Source organism: Bidens hawaiensis, unplaced genomic scaffold (assembly GCF_021521415.1).
Source record: "Bidens hawaiensis isolate Kalapana, Puna unplaced genomic scaffold, B.hawaiensis_p1.1 tig00037814_1, whole genome shotgun sequence".
In the NCBI taxonomy this organism is placed as follows: domain Eukaryota; kingdom Viridiplantae; phylum Streptophyta; class Magnoliopsida; order Asterales; family Asteraceae; genus Bidens; species Bidens hawaiensis.
In genome coordinates, this window is record NW_027496625.1 from 175,301 (window position 1) to 188,237 (window position 12,937).

At 35.0% G+C, this 12,937-nt stretch overlaps 2 pseudogenes across 2 annotated transcripts; one reads left to right on the top strand and one right to left on the bottom strand.

The window, feature by feature from the left end:
* The first annotated feature begins 508 nt into the window (after positions 1-508).
* LOC143589793 (uncharacterized) lies at positions 509-6,337 on the top strand (annotated as a pseudogene). Its single transcript, XR_013145348.1, has 8 exons — positions 509-514; positions 623-793; positions 872-1,014; positions 1,102-1,279; positions 2,387-2,907; positions 5,044-5,156; positions 5,518-5,761; positions 5,849-6,337. The product of XR_013145348.1 is annotated as an uncharacterized LOC143589793 (transcript).
* A 3,436-nt stretch (positions 6,338-9,773) lies between these two features.
* Positions 9,774-12,613, bottom strand: LOC143589794 (T-complex protein 1 subunit theta-like; annotated as a pseudogene). The gene is made up of 12 exons (XR_013145349.1): positions 12,353-12,613; positions 12,149-12,295; positions 11,900-12,061; positions 11,671-11,748; positions 11,443-11,577; positions 11,271-11,343; positions 11,079-11,159; positions 10,873-10,995; positions 10,708-10,802; positions 10,419-10,628; positions 10,169-10,226; positions 9,774-9,966 (listed from the first exon to the last, which is right to left on the bottom strand). The product of XR_013145349.1 is annotated as a T-complex protein 1 subunit theta-like (transcript).
* Between the last annotated feature and the right edge of the window lie 324 nt (positions 12,614-12,937).

Here is a 12,937-nt window from a genome sequence, read left to right on the forward strand (position 1 = left end):
GGACTTTGATTTCTCTGTCATGTTTTCATTGCAAAGTTGGTTGCGCATAAGAGTATAGTAGATGTACATAGTAGTAGTAGGTGATTCTTGTGGTCCAACTAGAATATACAATGGTACCAAGAGAAAGAAACCAGAGAGAAGCTTATACAATGGTACCAAGAGATTCACATGGTTATGTCATATGTGGTCTTTGAAACCCAACGAAAAGTAGCCTGATACCTTTCAACAAAGCAGACTGCCTGCCTAATTTATTTACAAACACAGAAGCACTTGGTGCAACCCAAAATGCAAAACATCAGTTGAAATTGTAATTTTATAAATAAATAGTAAAGTAAAATGAAATTTAGTTGTTTATCCATCCCCAAATTTCGGTGTATAATATATATATTCCAGAAAGAAAGAAAGAATTATCACATTACTTTGTCGATTGGATTCTCGTTTCACAGCCTTTGTTGTGCTCTCTTGTCTTCTCTCCTCTCCTGGTAAGTAATGTCAGCCTGCTGACACCATGGATGTATGTATTTCTTACTTTCATAACTGTTGTTTCAAGCTTTACTTCGCTTATATGTATTTATTTGTCAATCTGCGTTTCAGTTATAAAACAACTTGGTCTATACTGCAGATAGATGAGGATGCAAGTGTGGGTATAGAGGCATTCTCCCGAATTGCGCCAGCTGTTCCCATTATAGCTGATGTCATCGTGAGTGATTATATAATTTGAATTTCTTACTGCATCAACAGGAAGCCGTCTTCAGTTTTCCATCTTCGAGAAGTACCTTATTGGATTGGAAAGGTATCTACTTCTTAATGTAATCTTATTATTATTATTGCCATGATTATGCTGATGTCATCCTATAAATTAAACATACAGGGCTGTGAAAAAACTAAAATCTCAATCAGAGTCGTCTCTTCTTTCACCTCAACGATCGGAGAGGGGGGAAAGAATTCTTGAAATTGATGGCACGGTAACCACACAGCCAGTTCTTCAGCATGTAGGGATCTCAACATGGCCTGGTAAGTTTACTTAATTACCCTTTAAATGTTACTTGTATAGGTCAGTGTGTTTTTATATTTATTTTTTTATCTCTGGTGGTCCTGCAGGTCGGTTGACTTTAACTGATCATGCTATGTACTTTGAAGCCCTTCGTGCTGTATCTTATGATAAGCCTACAGTTTATGAGTTGGCTGATGATTTGAAGCAGATTGTGAAGCCAGAGTTGACCGGTCCATGGGGAACCAGACTTTTTGACAAAGCATTCTTGTATAAATCAGTTTCCTTGTAAGCCCCTTCCTATGCATATGTTCTTTCACGCAATTATTTCACTTGTCAATATCCATTATTATTTTGTATGGATTGTGGATTGAGCTTTCCCCAAAATTAAATTTTATCAGTATGATATCATAAGGTTTCAATGATAATTTATGATTTTGAATAAAATGATTTAGGATGTCTTGTGCACCAAATACACAAGGACTATCCACTAAACATTTTGACCTACTATTGATAAAACATGAGTAAATGGAAGAAATTAAAGGGTGGCCATTTTGAGAGACGACACAAAAAGTCAGGTTTTGGGTTGGCATATTAACCTATTTAAAAATGGGTCGTGTTCATGTTGACCTGTTTAGTTAAACAAGTTGATCCATCAACCTGTTTAGTTACACAAGTCAAACCCACTAACACGTTTATGACCCGTTTAATCCATTTTTTACAACTCAACAGCTTGACCAACACGATTACAAATTGGCCATTACCACCAACCCGCCAACCCATTTGAGACGTTTAGATAAATGGGTTAAAGGTCGTGTTTGGGTTACATGCATAGTTGTCAATAGCGGTGATAGCGGGCGCTATAGTGCGCTAAGTAGCGATGCGGCTATAGGCCGCTATATACTAAATATCGGTCATTTAGCGTGATTATAGCGGTATTTAGGGTTTTTATTTTATTTTTATTTTATTTTTTAATATAAAAAGTTGTAGAAACCTATTTTTAAGGCTTGTTTATCGACCAAACATCTGCACCTTCAACAAGTTCCACCGTAAAAGCTTATTTTGTGAATATGAAGCCTAATTATTTGCTTAAAAAATTCTACTTCTTTATCGCTAAATATGAAATAGCGGTCGCTATTTACCGCTATTCGCTATGTAGCATATAGGTGACCCGTCGCTATTTACCGCTATTCGCTATTGACAACTATGGTTACATGGTTTTAAGTGTGTTGCTAGTCAGGGTTGATGTTATTGACACAAATAAAAATATGGGTCGTGTTCGGGTTAAACAGTTCAACCCGTCAACCAACCAACCTGACACGATTGACACCTTCAGTGCCAAATTTAGGGATGGATATGTTTTGAAGTAGTTGGGGTTTGTAATGCAATGTTTAGATCAGAAGCGGTTGTTATGGAGCTTCCTGAGCTGAAGGGACATAATCGGCGTGACTACTGGCTAGCGGTTATTCGTGAGGTTTTATACTCGCACAGGTTTATACGCAAGTTCCAGATTACTGGAGTTCAACGGGAGGAAACACTTTTGAAAACAATATTTGGAATCTTAAGAATACAAGCTCTCAAAGATATGATGACGTCAGCAACCCCGCTCTGCTTTGAGGCGGGCCTAATGTTCAATGCCTGTGATCAGCTTCCAGGTGGTGATAGAATACTGGAAACACTTGCAACAACCCAAATAATGCAAAAGTGGAGCAAGCACCACGGGCTCAAGCTTGGGGTTTGTGTTTGGAAAAAGTTCTGAGGTTAATATTGTTGGTGATGTGAGTGTTGGAGAGTTAACTCCTTTGGAGAAAGCTGTTAAAGAATCTAGAAGTACTTACAAAATGGTTGCAAATGCACAAGCAGCTGTTGATGGGGTTAAAGTTCAAGGCATTGACACCAACTTAGCTGTCATGAAGGTTGTCTTTTCTTTTACTTGGTTTCTAATAGGGGTGGGAATCTTTGATATTAAAAAAAAAAGAAACATAAAGAAAAAGAAAAGGTTAACTTGTTTGGTTAAGCGGCTGATCTGCTAATCTGTTAAACCCATTTTTTAAAACACACAACCTGATTAACATGTTTACAACTTGATTGCTGCCCGCCAACCCGTCTAGTATGTGCGGGTTAGGGTTGATGTTTTGGACACCAATAAATATACTGGAACTTTTTTACACGGGTTCTATTAGAAAGTTAGCAGTGTAAGCGAGAGTTCGAGCTCAACTAGGCTCGAGCTTGGCTCACCTATTAATTAATTTATATTTATTTGTATATATAGTTATTTTAGTTTTTCTTATTATAACTTATATATAATAATATAATATATATTAGTTACTTTATCATAATTATATGTAGGGTCAAGTTATTCTACAAAGGGGAAAAAATGAGAAGGATGAGAAGCCATAATTAATTGACATGTGTCAAGTAGGGACCAAAGGAAAAAGGGTATAAAAGTAATATTACACATTTTTTCTCTCCACATGCAAGTCACATGTTGATTCCCCCATCATTTTTAAACGTCTATAACTTTTTCTTTTTTAAAATAAAATTTACCATAATAACAAGCGTTTTTTTACCTTTAATATGAGTATAATTTTGTTATATAATAATAAAAAGTAATTTACGTCATTGTGTCTTTTTGGCTTTTGCGTACCATTGTGTCTTTTTTCGTCATTGTGTCTTTCTGTTTGTTATTGTGTTTTTTCGCCATTGTGTCTTTCATCTAATCATTGTTTTTTTTTAAATACTAATAACACCGTTGTGTAATAGTGTATATATATATATATATAATGAAAAATACCAACAAATTATCTAAACACAATGATGAATGCATGTTAGACAACCTGAAACGTAAAACACAATAATGAATACATATAACAACACAATGGCCTGAAACGTAAGACACAATGGTAAATACATATAACACAATGGCCTGAAACGTAAGACACAATGGTAAATACATATAACACAATGGCCAGAAACGTAAGACCCAATGGTAAATAATATAACACAAAGGCCTGAAACGTAAGACACAATGGTAAATACATATAACAACACAATGGCGTGAAACTTAAGACACAATGGTAAATACATATAACACAATGGCCAAAAAAGTAAGACACAGGTAAATAATATAACACAATGGCCTGAAACGTAAGACACAATGGTAAATACATAACACAATGACCTGAAATGTAAAACACAATGGAATCTATATATTACACAATGACTTGAACGTAATACACAAACAACATAATTCTATTTTTCTCAAATTAAGTGAATATTGAACACAATGACTAAAGCACAAAGATAAGTATAAAGACACATTCTCAAAAGACACAATGACACACGAAAGACACAATGACGTAATCTTTGTGTTAATTTTTATCTTTAATATGAGTATCAATTGAAAAACACAATGACCAAAATTAATAACACAATGCATAGAAAAACTCAATTAAAAACATAATGGACAACCAAATAACACAATATAAAAAAACCTACCAACTTTTATTTTTATTTTTATATAACGATATGATATTCATATTAAACATAAAAAAACGCTTGTTATTATGATAAAAAAAATTTAAAAATGTCGTATGAAAAAGTATACACATTTTAAAATGATGGGGGAATTGACATATGCCTTGCATGTGGAGAGAGAAAGTCTTCATAAGTGGGTTATTACCTTCATGCTCTTCTCATCTATTTTTATTTAATTTTTATTCTTAAATTAATCTCCACCATCCAAATCTAAAATCAATGGATTAGATTTCTTCTCACCCTTCTCATTTTTATTGTCCTTTGTATTTTAACTTTACCCATTATATGCACATTAATTATTATTACTATGTAAATTTGTATTTAATAGATTAAATAAAAATTATATAAGTAATAGGCTTGCGAGCCAGCTCGAGCTTGGGCTTGCTTGTTTAACAAGCTTATTTTTAGGTTCGATCTCTTTTCGATTTGAGCTTTTAGCGAGCCGATGTCGAGTCGGTCATGAACGGTTTGGCTTGTTAAATCTAGGGAATATTGACAATTGGCTTTACTTGCAGGAGTTGCTGTTTCCGGTTACTGAACTCGGAAATCGTCTTGTGAAACTATTCTACTGGGAAGAGCCTGTGAAGTCTTTCATATTCTGTTTGGTTTTTACATACGTCATGTACAGGTAAAATCAGTATTATATTTTGCTGTAAGATAGCAAAGGTCAATATGTATATATATAAATATTTGTGTTTGTTTTGGTGAATGAAAAAGAATTTAACAAAAGGGTAATCTGATACAATTGAAAGAGAGAATTCAGAATGAAGAAGTTCAATCAAATCAAGCCTGCCTATTACTTCTATTCATTCGGTTATATGTACAGGTTAACGAACTAACAACTAACAACGACCTAACTATCCAATTACAGTCAAGTCCACAACTATCTAACTAATACATTCTAGTCCCTGAACTAATACAACTTCTTATTATTACAAGTTTAACCCCTGTGCTTATTTATAGTTGTAACATAATGGTTTTTGATGCAGGGGATGGTTTTCTTATGTGGTAGGGTTGGTGCTCGCGTTTATAGCTGTGTTTATAGTGATAACTCGGTGGTTTAGCAGAGGAAAAGAGATGGATGAATTCAGGGTGATTGCACCTCCACCAATGAACACAATGGAGCAACTTTTAGCCATCCAGAACGCGATTTCTCAAGCTGAAGAGTTGATCCAAGACGGGAATATTCTTCTTCTCAAACTACGTGGTCTGCTTTTGTCCATATTCCCACAGGTTCTTTTTTTATATTCTTGTCGAATAATATGCATATATTCTTGAAATACGGGATTTAGGCTAAAACGATAAGGCGTTGGGTGTCAGGCGAGTGATCGGTTTGTAGTTGCACTTGTGATTATGGCGGTGTTTGTGGCGGTTGTACCAATGCGATATGTGATTCTAGCGGTTTTGCTTGAGGAATGGACCAAGTACTCACCTATAAGGAGACCGAGCACGGAAAGATGGAACCGGAGAGTGAGAGAGTGGTGGTATAGTATACCGGCAGCTCCTGTTGTACTTGAGAAGCTTAATGAGGACAAGAAAAAAAAGTGAGTTTAGCATACTGGCAGTTTCTATGTGACATGTGTTGTAAACAAATGTAGATATCAAAATTTAGTACTGCTTTAATGTGGAATAATTTGGATTTTGTCTAATAAAAATGCATTTTGAGGATGAGCGTTAACAAGCTTGATACTGCTGCAAACTATTGGTTTTAGAAAGTATGCATAAGCGATTCGGCTCAGGGCGGTGTCTCGAGCTCGTGTGGGTTAAAATTATGGTCATGCAGTTACTGGTTGTGTGAAAGATCGTTTAGATGCACATCCCTCTAGGAGGGCGATTGGAACGTGGGTGTAAGGGGGCTGCGTTTTTGTTTCAAACCAAGCTGCAAAGAAATTTAGGGGAAACAGTTAATAGTAAACATAGTTGGATAACATGTCATTTAAGATTTAATAAATGTTTACCAATAACATTTTTTTTATGTTTCATTTAAGTATAACTTTCCTATAATTTGAAGAAAAAAACACGTTGACAATAGAGATGATCCAACTACAATAGAGACACATGTAAATGGGCATCAGTACTTAAAAACTCTCAAGTGAATCTTTATGATTATAGGTTCAAATAATCTTTACTTTCTTGTATTTTTTTTTTTTGTTTAAAACCCTTGAATACATCACTATCAAAAGCCATTCTGACCTGCTAAAAACTCTTCCAAGTGAATCTTTATGATTATACTTTCAAATAATCATTATTTGTATTCTTTGGTCTAAACCCTTGAATACATCAGTATCAAAACCCATTCTGACTTGAATCAAAGTTTTTAAAATGGCTTGTTATAACACATATCCATCTTGGTGAAAACCTATGCCAACCAGATTTGACACTTTAGCAGCCATCTTTGCATATATTTGGGTTAACTCCATCATTGCATGTATTTTTTATACTTATACAAGCAAAGTGAAAAAAACTTAAAATAAAGATATTCATGTAAAAAACAATAGGGTATTTACCAGAAGATAACTTTCAAACTTTGTAAGTTATGAGATACTTCCTCTTTTAGAGGTCGAGGGTTCGAGTCTATTAGTAGATATTGATGTGTTATTGTTAGGAATAAATTAGTTTGGCGTTAAAAATAAAAAAGAAAAAAGAAATTATATATATAGATAAAAAACTATGTTTGGTGTCACAAACTTTTAAGTAACTAGCTATTTTGAGCTTTTGGGTAATTTGTTTGAATGGTAAACCAATATCATATGATGGTCTAATGGTGTTTGTTGTATTAGTTAAGTTTGAAGGAAGTTTGGCATCCAAGTTCAAGTTTTCTTAGCTCCATTTTCTCTAAATTATTTGGCAATCCTTTTTTGTTATTTATATAACATATTTTCTTCTTAACGGCAAATTATTTGGTAATATTGGTTGTTGCTTGTATCTATAAGTGCACCCTCCTTTATTTGTTTGTTTTGTATTTTTAACATTTATAAGTTTATGCTAATAAGATGTGATATTTGATGTATACAATACGATTTAGTTTCTGTATCGTTGATACCGATCGAATTTGTGTCGGCTCATAACTGAAACGCACGGATATCTTATTTTTTGGTTCGCTGCGGGTCTTGATTGTGAATTTATTTTTTGGTTTAGTTTCGATGTTGTAACCTAATACCGACCGAATTTATGTTGGTTCGCCATGTAGCGCGCAGTTTTTTTAGTTTGTTAATTTGTTGTATCTAGACGTTGGCAAATTTATTTTTTATTGACTACGAGATCTGCCCAGCGCAAAGCGCCGGGTGTTTTTTAGATACTTTTTCAGACCTATTGCAGATACTAAGTAGTAACCAAAAATTTGTATCTATTTTTCATGATATTATGCATGAATCAGATATATCATGTCGAATTCTTCAGAAAAATTATGTCTTCCACAATAGAATCTGATAAGTGAGATTTTGAGTAAGTGTTTCCATAATCTTCTTATGTCCGAAGAAGTGATTCATCGAAATAATGAGTCATCATTGATATCGACACATCTAACAAATGTTAGGGAGTTCCTCTATGCAATAATTTTCCTTCTTGTTGCTGCATATCTCGCTTGTACACATTTTCTCTTTGTTTTCGGGGCCTATAGTCAGTTACAGACAGAGTTTGAAAAGATCAAATCTTTGATGATTCCATCATCTATGATCGAGTTGCGAAAACTTTTGGATAGGTATCCTACATCTGAAACAAATTCATTCTGGTTAAAGGATCTCTTTCTATTTACTCATAAGCAATTAGGAGCTTCTCTAGGCGGCATCATGCTATTGGGTGGTGGTCCCGCATATGGGATCAGATCAAGATGCTCTAAGAAGAAATATTTGAATATCAATCTCATTGATATCATCGATCTCATAAGTATCATACCAAATCCCACCAATCAAATCACTTTTTCGAGAAATACGAGACATCTAAGTCATACAAGTAAAGAGATATATTCATTGATAAGGAAAAAAACGTGAACGAGGACTAGATTGATGATAAAGTAGAATCCTGGGTTGCAAACAGTGATTCGATTGATGCTGAAAAAAGAGAATTCTTTGTTCAGTTCTCCACCTTAACGACAGAAAAAATGATTGATTAAATTTTTAGTCTGACTCATAGTGATCATTTATCAAAGAATGACTCTGGTTATCAAATGATTGAACAACCGGGAGCAATTTACTTACGAGACTTAGTTGACATTCATAAAAAAGTATCTAATGAATTTATGAGTTCAATACATCCTCTTTAGCAAAAAGACGGATATTCCTTGCTCATTATTATACAATCACTTATTCACAAACTTCGTGTGGGGCTAATAGTTTTCATTTAACATCTCATGGAAAACCCTTTTCGCTCCGCTTGGTCTTCTCTCTCTAGAGGTATTTTAGTGATATATTATATAGGAACTGGACGATCTTATTTGGTCAAATAGGAAAACTCCGATCTTCTTTACAGTATTTCTGAACAAGTTTCTGGATAAAAAGTCAAGACTTTGACGATACCGATGCTAGTGACGATATCCTTGATATGGAGCCGGGACCGCTAACTATCATGAATGCGCAATATGATGCCATCAAAGTTTTTAAAATGGCTTGTTATAAAACATATAATCCATCTTGGTGAAAACCTATGCCAAACCAGATTTGACACTTTAGCAACCATTTCACCCACCAGGTACACAGGCATGGATTAACTCCACTGCATGTATATTTTATACTTAAGCAAAGTGAAAAAAAACTTAAAATAAAGATTCATGTAAAAAACAACAGGGCATTTACCAGAAAATATCTCGGTAAGTTATGAGATACTTCCTTTCTAAGAGGTCGAGGGTAGAGGTGCACAAAAGAATCGGTTCTGGACCCAATCCGGCGGTTCTTACCCGGAACCGGAACTGACCATACCCGTGGGTACGGACCGGGCATTGGGTTTCCCTCCAAAACTATATCCGGAACCTGAACCGACCCGGTGGAACCGGTTCCGCCAATACCCGGTCAAAACCCGACCCTACCCTACCCAAAACCAGGAAAAAACCCGGTCAAATACCTGACTAAACCCGGAACCGGTTCCTACCCGGACCGGGTTTTGACTTTTGTTGACCATACCCGGTTCCGATTCCGGTTCAAGTCTATTGTTAAACATCAGCGTGTTATTAACTTATTATTAGGAATAGATTAGGTTGGCGTTAAAAATAAAAAAAGAAAAGGGAAATTTATGTTGGGTTGCAAAACTACTCCGATCATAAATCAAATGTCCAAAAACCAAAACTTCGTTCACAAACAAACAAAACCAAAACGACAACTAATATTTCATTCATGTTTTCAGACAAAAATCAAAACATCAGTGATAGCAGCTGCCTAATCTTCATTATCCATTCCTGCAGGTTGGTCTCTCCTGCCTGGCCCACCAGCTGGTTTTGACATTATTATCTGTAGATGTCATCCAACATTTAAATTTTCTTTAAAATCAGCATCAGGTCAAAAATACATATAGAAATAATTATATAAAAAAAACATTACTTAAAATGTTGTATAAGAAAACTGCTGTCAATAAATAAGTTGACTATTTTAAAAATACTTAAAAAAATAAAAAATATATATACGTAAAATTACAAAAGCATATGTGAAGTACCTGATCAACACGTAGAACGGTACAAACTGCATCTGCAGCATACTTGATCGCATGATACCTAACAATTTCACGTCCAATAATTTCATAACAATCAGTCACGTGTTCAGAAGAGATAAGTGTGCACGTTAATGATGATCAACACAAAATAATCACAATCAGTTTTAAATCAGATGATCAACACAAAATAATCACAATCAGTTTCAAATCAGATATTTTTTATAAGAAATACAAGTAAAACGTCGGAGCTTACTTGGTGATAAAAAGATCCCAAATATTCAATGTTGAGACATCCTTGTATGCTCCTTCTTCTAAGTCAATACCAACTTTAACGTTTCCGGATGAATGCTCTGCGTATAGACTAGATATGATCTCCATAGCATTAAGCCCAGCATTTTCAGCCAGCGTTTTCGGTATCATTTCAAAGCTCTCACCAAACTTAGCAATAGCATATTGATCTAATCTGCAACACACAAAGTAACAAAAAATGTCAAAATAAACGTCTCTCATCACTAATCAATAAAGATTATGAAAGTAGATACCCTGTCTCAGTGAAAGAAAACTCTTTCAGTTTTTTAGCTAATTCAATTTCAGTAGCTGCAGCTCCAGGTACAATTCTACTGTCCCTGCATAATGCCTGAAACAAGAAAGAGATTGTTAGATGGAAAGGAAAGTTATACAAAAAAGTTATAAATAATATATACAACCTTGTAAGTATTGACACCATCATCAACAGCTCTTTCAAGATCATCCAATATGCTATCAGTACTTGCTCGTAGCAAAACAGTGGTCACTGAGTTTCCACCTTGTTCGTTTCTCACAACAGTTACCTAAAATAAATAAACCTCAAATAAGTTAACCTAGATTATGGTTGAAATAAAGAAAACCATAAAAAAAAATAAAAAAATGTTACCCTAGCACCACCGATCTCCTCGACCGAAATGGAGTCAACATATCCAAGATCATCAGGGTTTACAGCGCTTCCAAGCTTCAACTGTAATTATTTAATACTATTATTATTATTATTATTATTATTATTATTATTATTATTATCACCCAGCGTTTGGTTTACATAAACAATAGTAAAACAAGGAATGATTCTTACGAGAGCAACAGCGCCGGTTGTGCGGCAAAAGCGGCGGAGTTCAAACTTGGACCCGATTTTTAAAACCATGAGCCTGTTAAGTTTATACACATTATAAATAATTGATGTTGGTAATTAACATCACCAAGTAAATAATAAGTAGATTATACAAATATGTAAAGCTTGAGCATACTTGTAACGCTCACAAAAATGCAGAGCCATCTCTCCAACAGCAGCTCCACTAACTATGACTTTTGCACCAGATTCTGCAAACTGCTTTGATTAGCTCTTCAACCTTTGCTTCTTCAGTTTTAGCATAATTTTCAAGCTGTGGTGAAAATTATATATCTCAGCTTTAGATATTTCTTAATGGTAAATAAAAATGTTTGAATTGTAACAGAAAAACAAAGGAATGATATACCTGCTCAGCACTGTGAATGAGGACAGTTCCTTTGGTCTAAGTTGCAGTTGTGTCAACACCACCAGCAATCACAACCACCTACAAACCCATTAAACACTGTCAGCTGAAACCTTGAGTTACAACATAAAATAAAACTGTATCAACTACGGAATTAAAAAACAAAAACATTCAAAGAAACTAAAGGTAAATGATTGAAATATGTTCTGATTAAGTTAAAGAAAACACTCACCTTTGCCTTGTCTATTCTCTTAATGCTCCGGACAGTATCACCTTTTAGAACCATGCCTCTAACGGTAGTACAGTTGTGCAGACCTCCACCCAAGAGTTTTGCAACTCCCACATTATCAACATTGAAGTTGATTGGATTCTTTGGGCAAACTTGAATGCATGCCTGCAGTGAAAAATAAACATCCTTTCCATCATCATCCTTCATTCATAAGATGTTAACCATTATTTGATTGAATAAGAAAAAAAGTACATCAGCAATAAGAGGACAGAGGATATCTTCTTGTCCATATTGTTTGCTAGCAACGGCGGCCTTCATCCTCAAAATAACATGATCTTTGTTCCTGACATCCATGGTTTCAGAAGCAGGCTCAACCAATCCTTCCAAGATCTCAACAGCCTGTATGTATACATACAGATTTTATAATAATAATAATAAAGGTACCTACCTACCTACCTTGTTAATGGCTTTTGTGTATCCAATAATGATATCACTGGGATGCAGCCCCATCCTAATGAGGTCTTGTGCGCCCTGGAGACGCTCACCTGCTAAAGAAACAACGAGGTTGGCTCCATCACCGATCTCTTCCTGCTGGGCTTTCCCTGCTAATACCAAGAGTTTGGCTGCAGGATGCTGAACCTCAAGTTCACTCACAATGGTTGCGGTATCACTTGTTACAAACAGCTTCTCCAGATGATTGATAACCATTTTATTCATACCTAATAATATAACAGTAGTAGTGGATAATATATTATTATTCATACCTAATAATATAACAGTAGGGCTGTGCATATGAAGAAGACCGAACCAAACCGGGTCATACCCAACCCGGACCGAAACCCGAAAACACATGAAAATGACAACCGAACCTTTACATAAATTTCGGGTATGAACTTTGTCGGGTTCGGTTCTTCGGGTAGGCTGTCAAAGACCGAAGACCGATTATGTTGCTTAAACTCATGGTAACAACTGTTGAAACCAGAGACAGATCTTTGAGTCGTTTCAAGCTCTAAATCATCTTGTTCAATGGAGTCCTTTTAA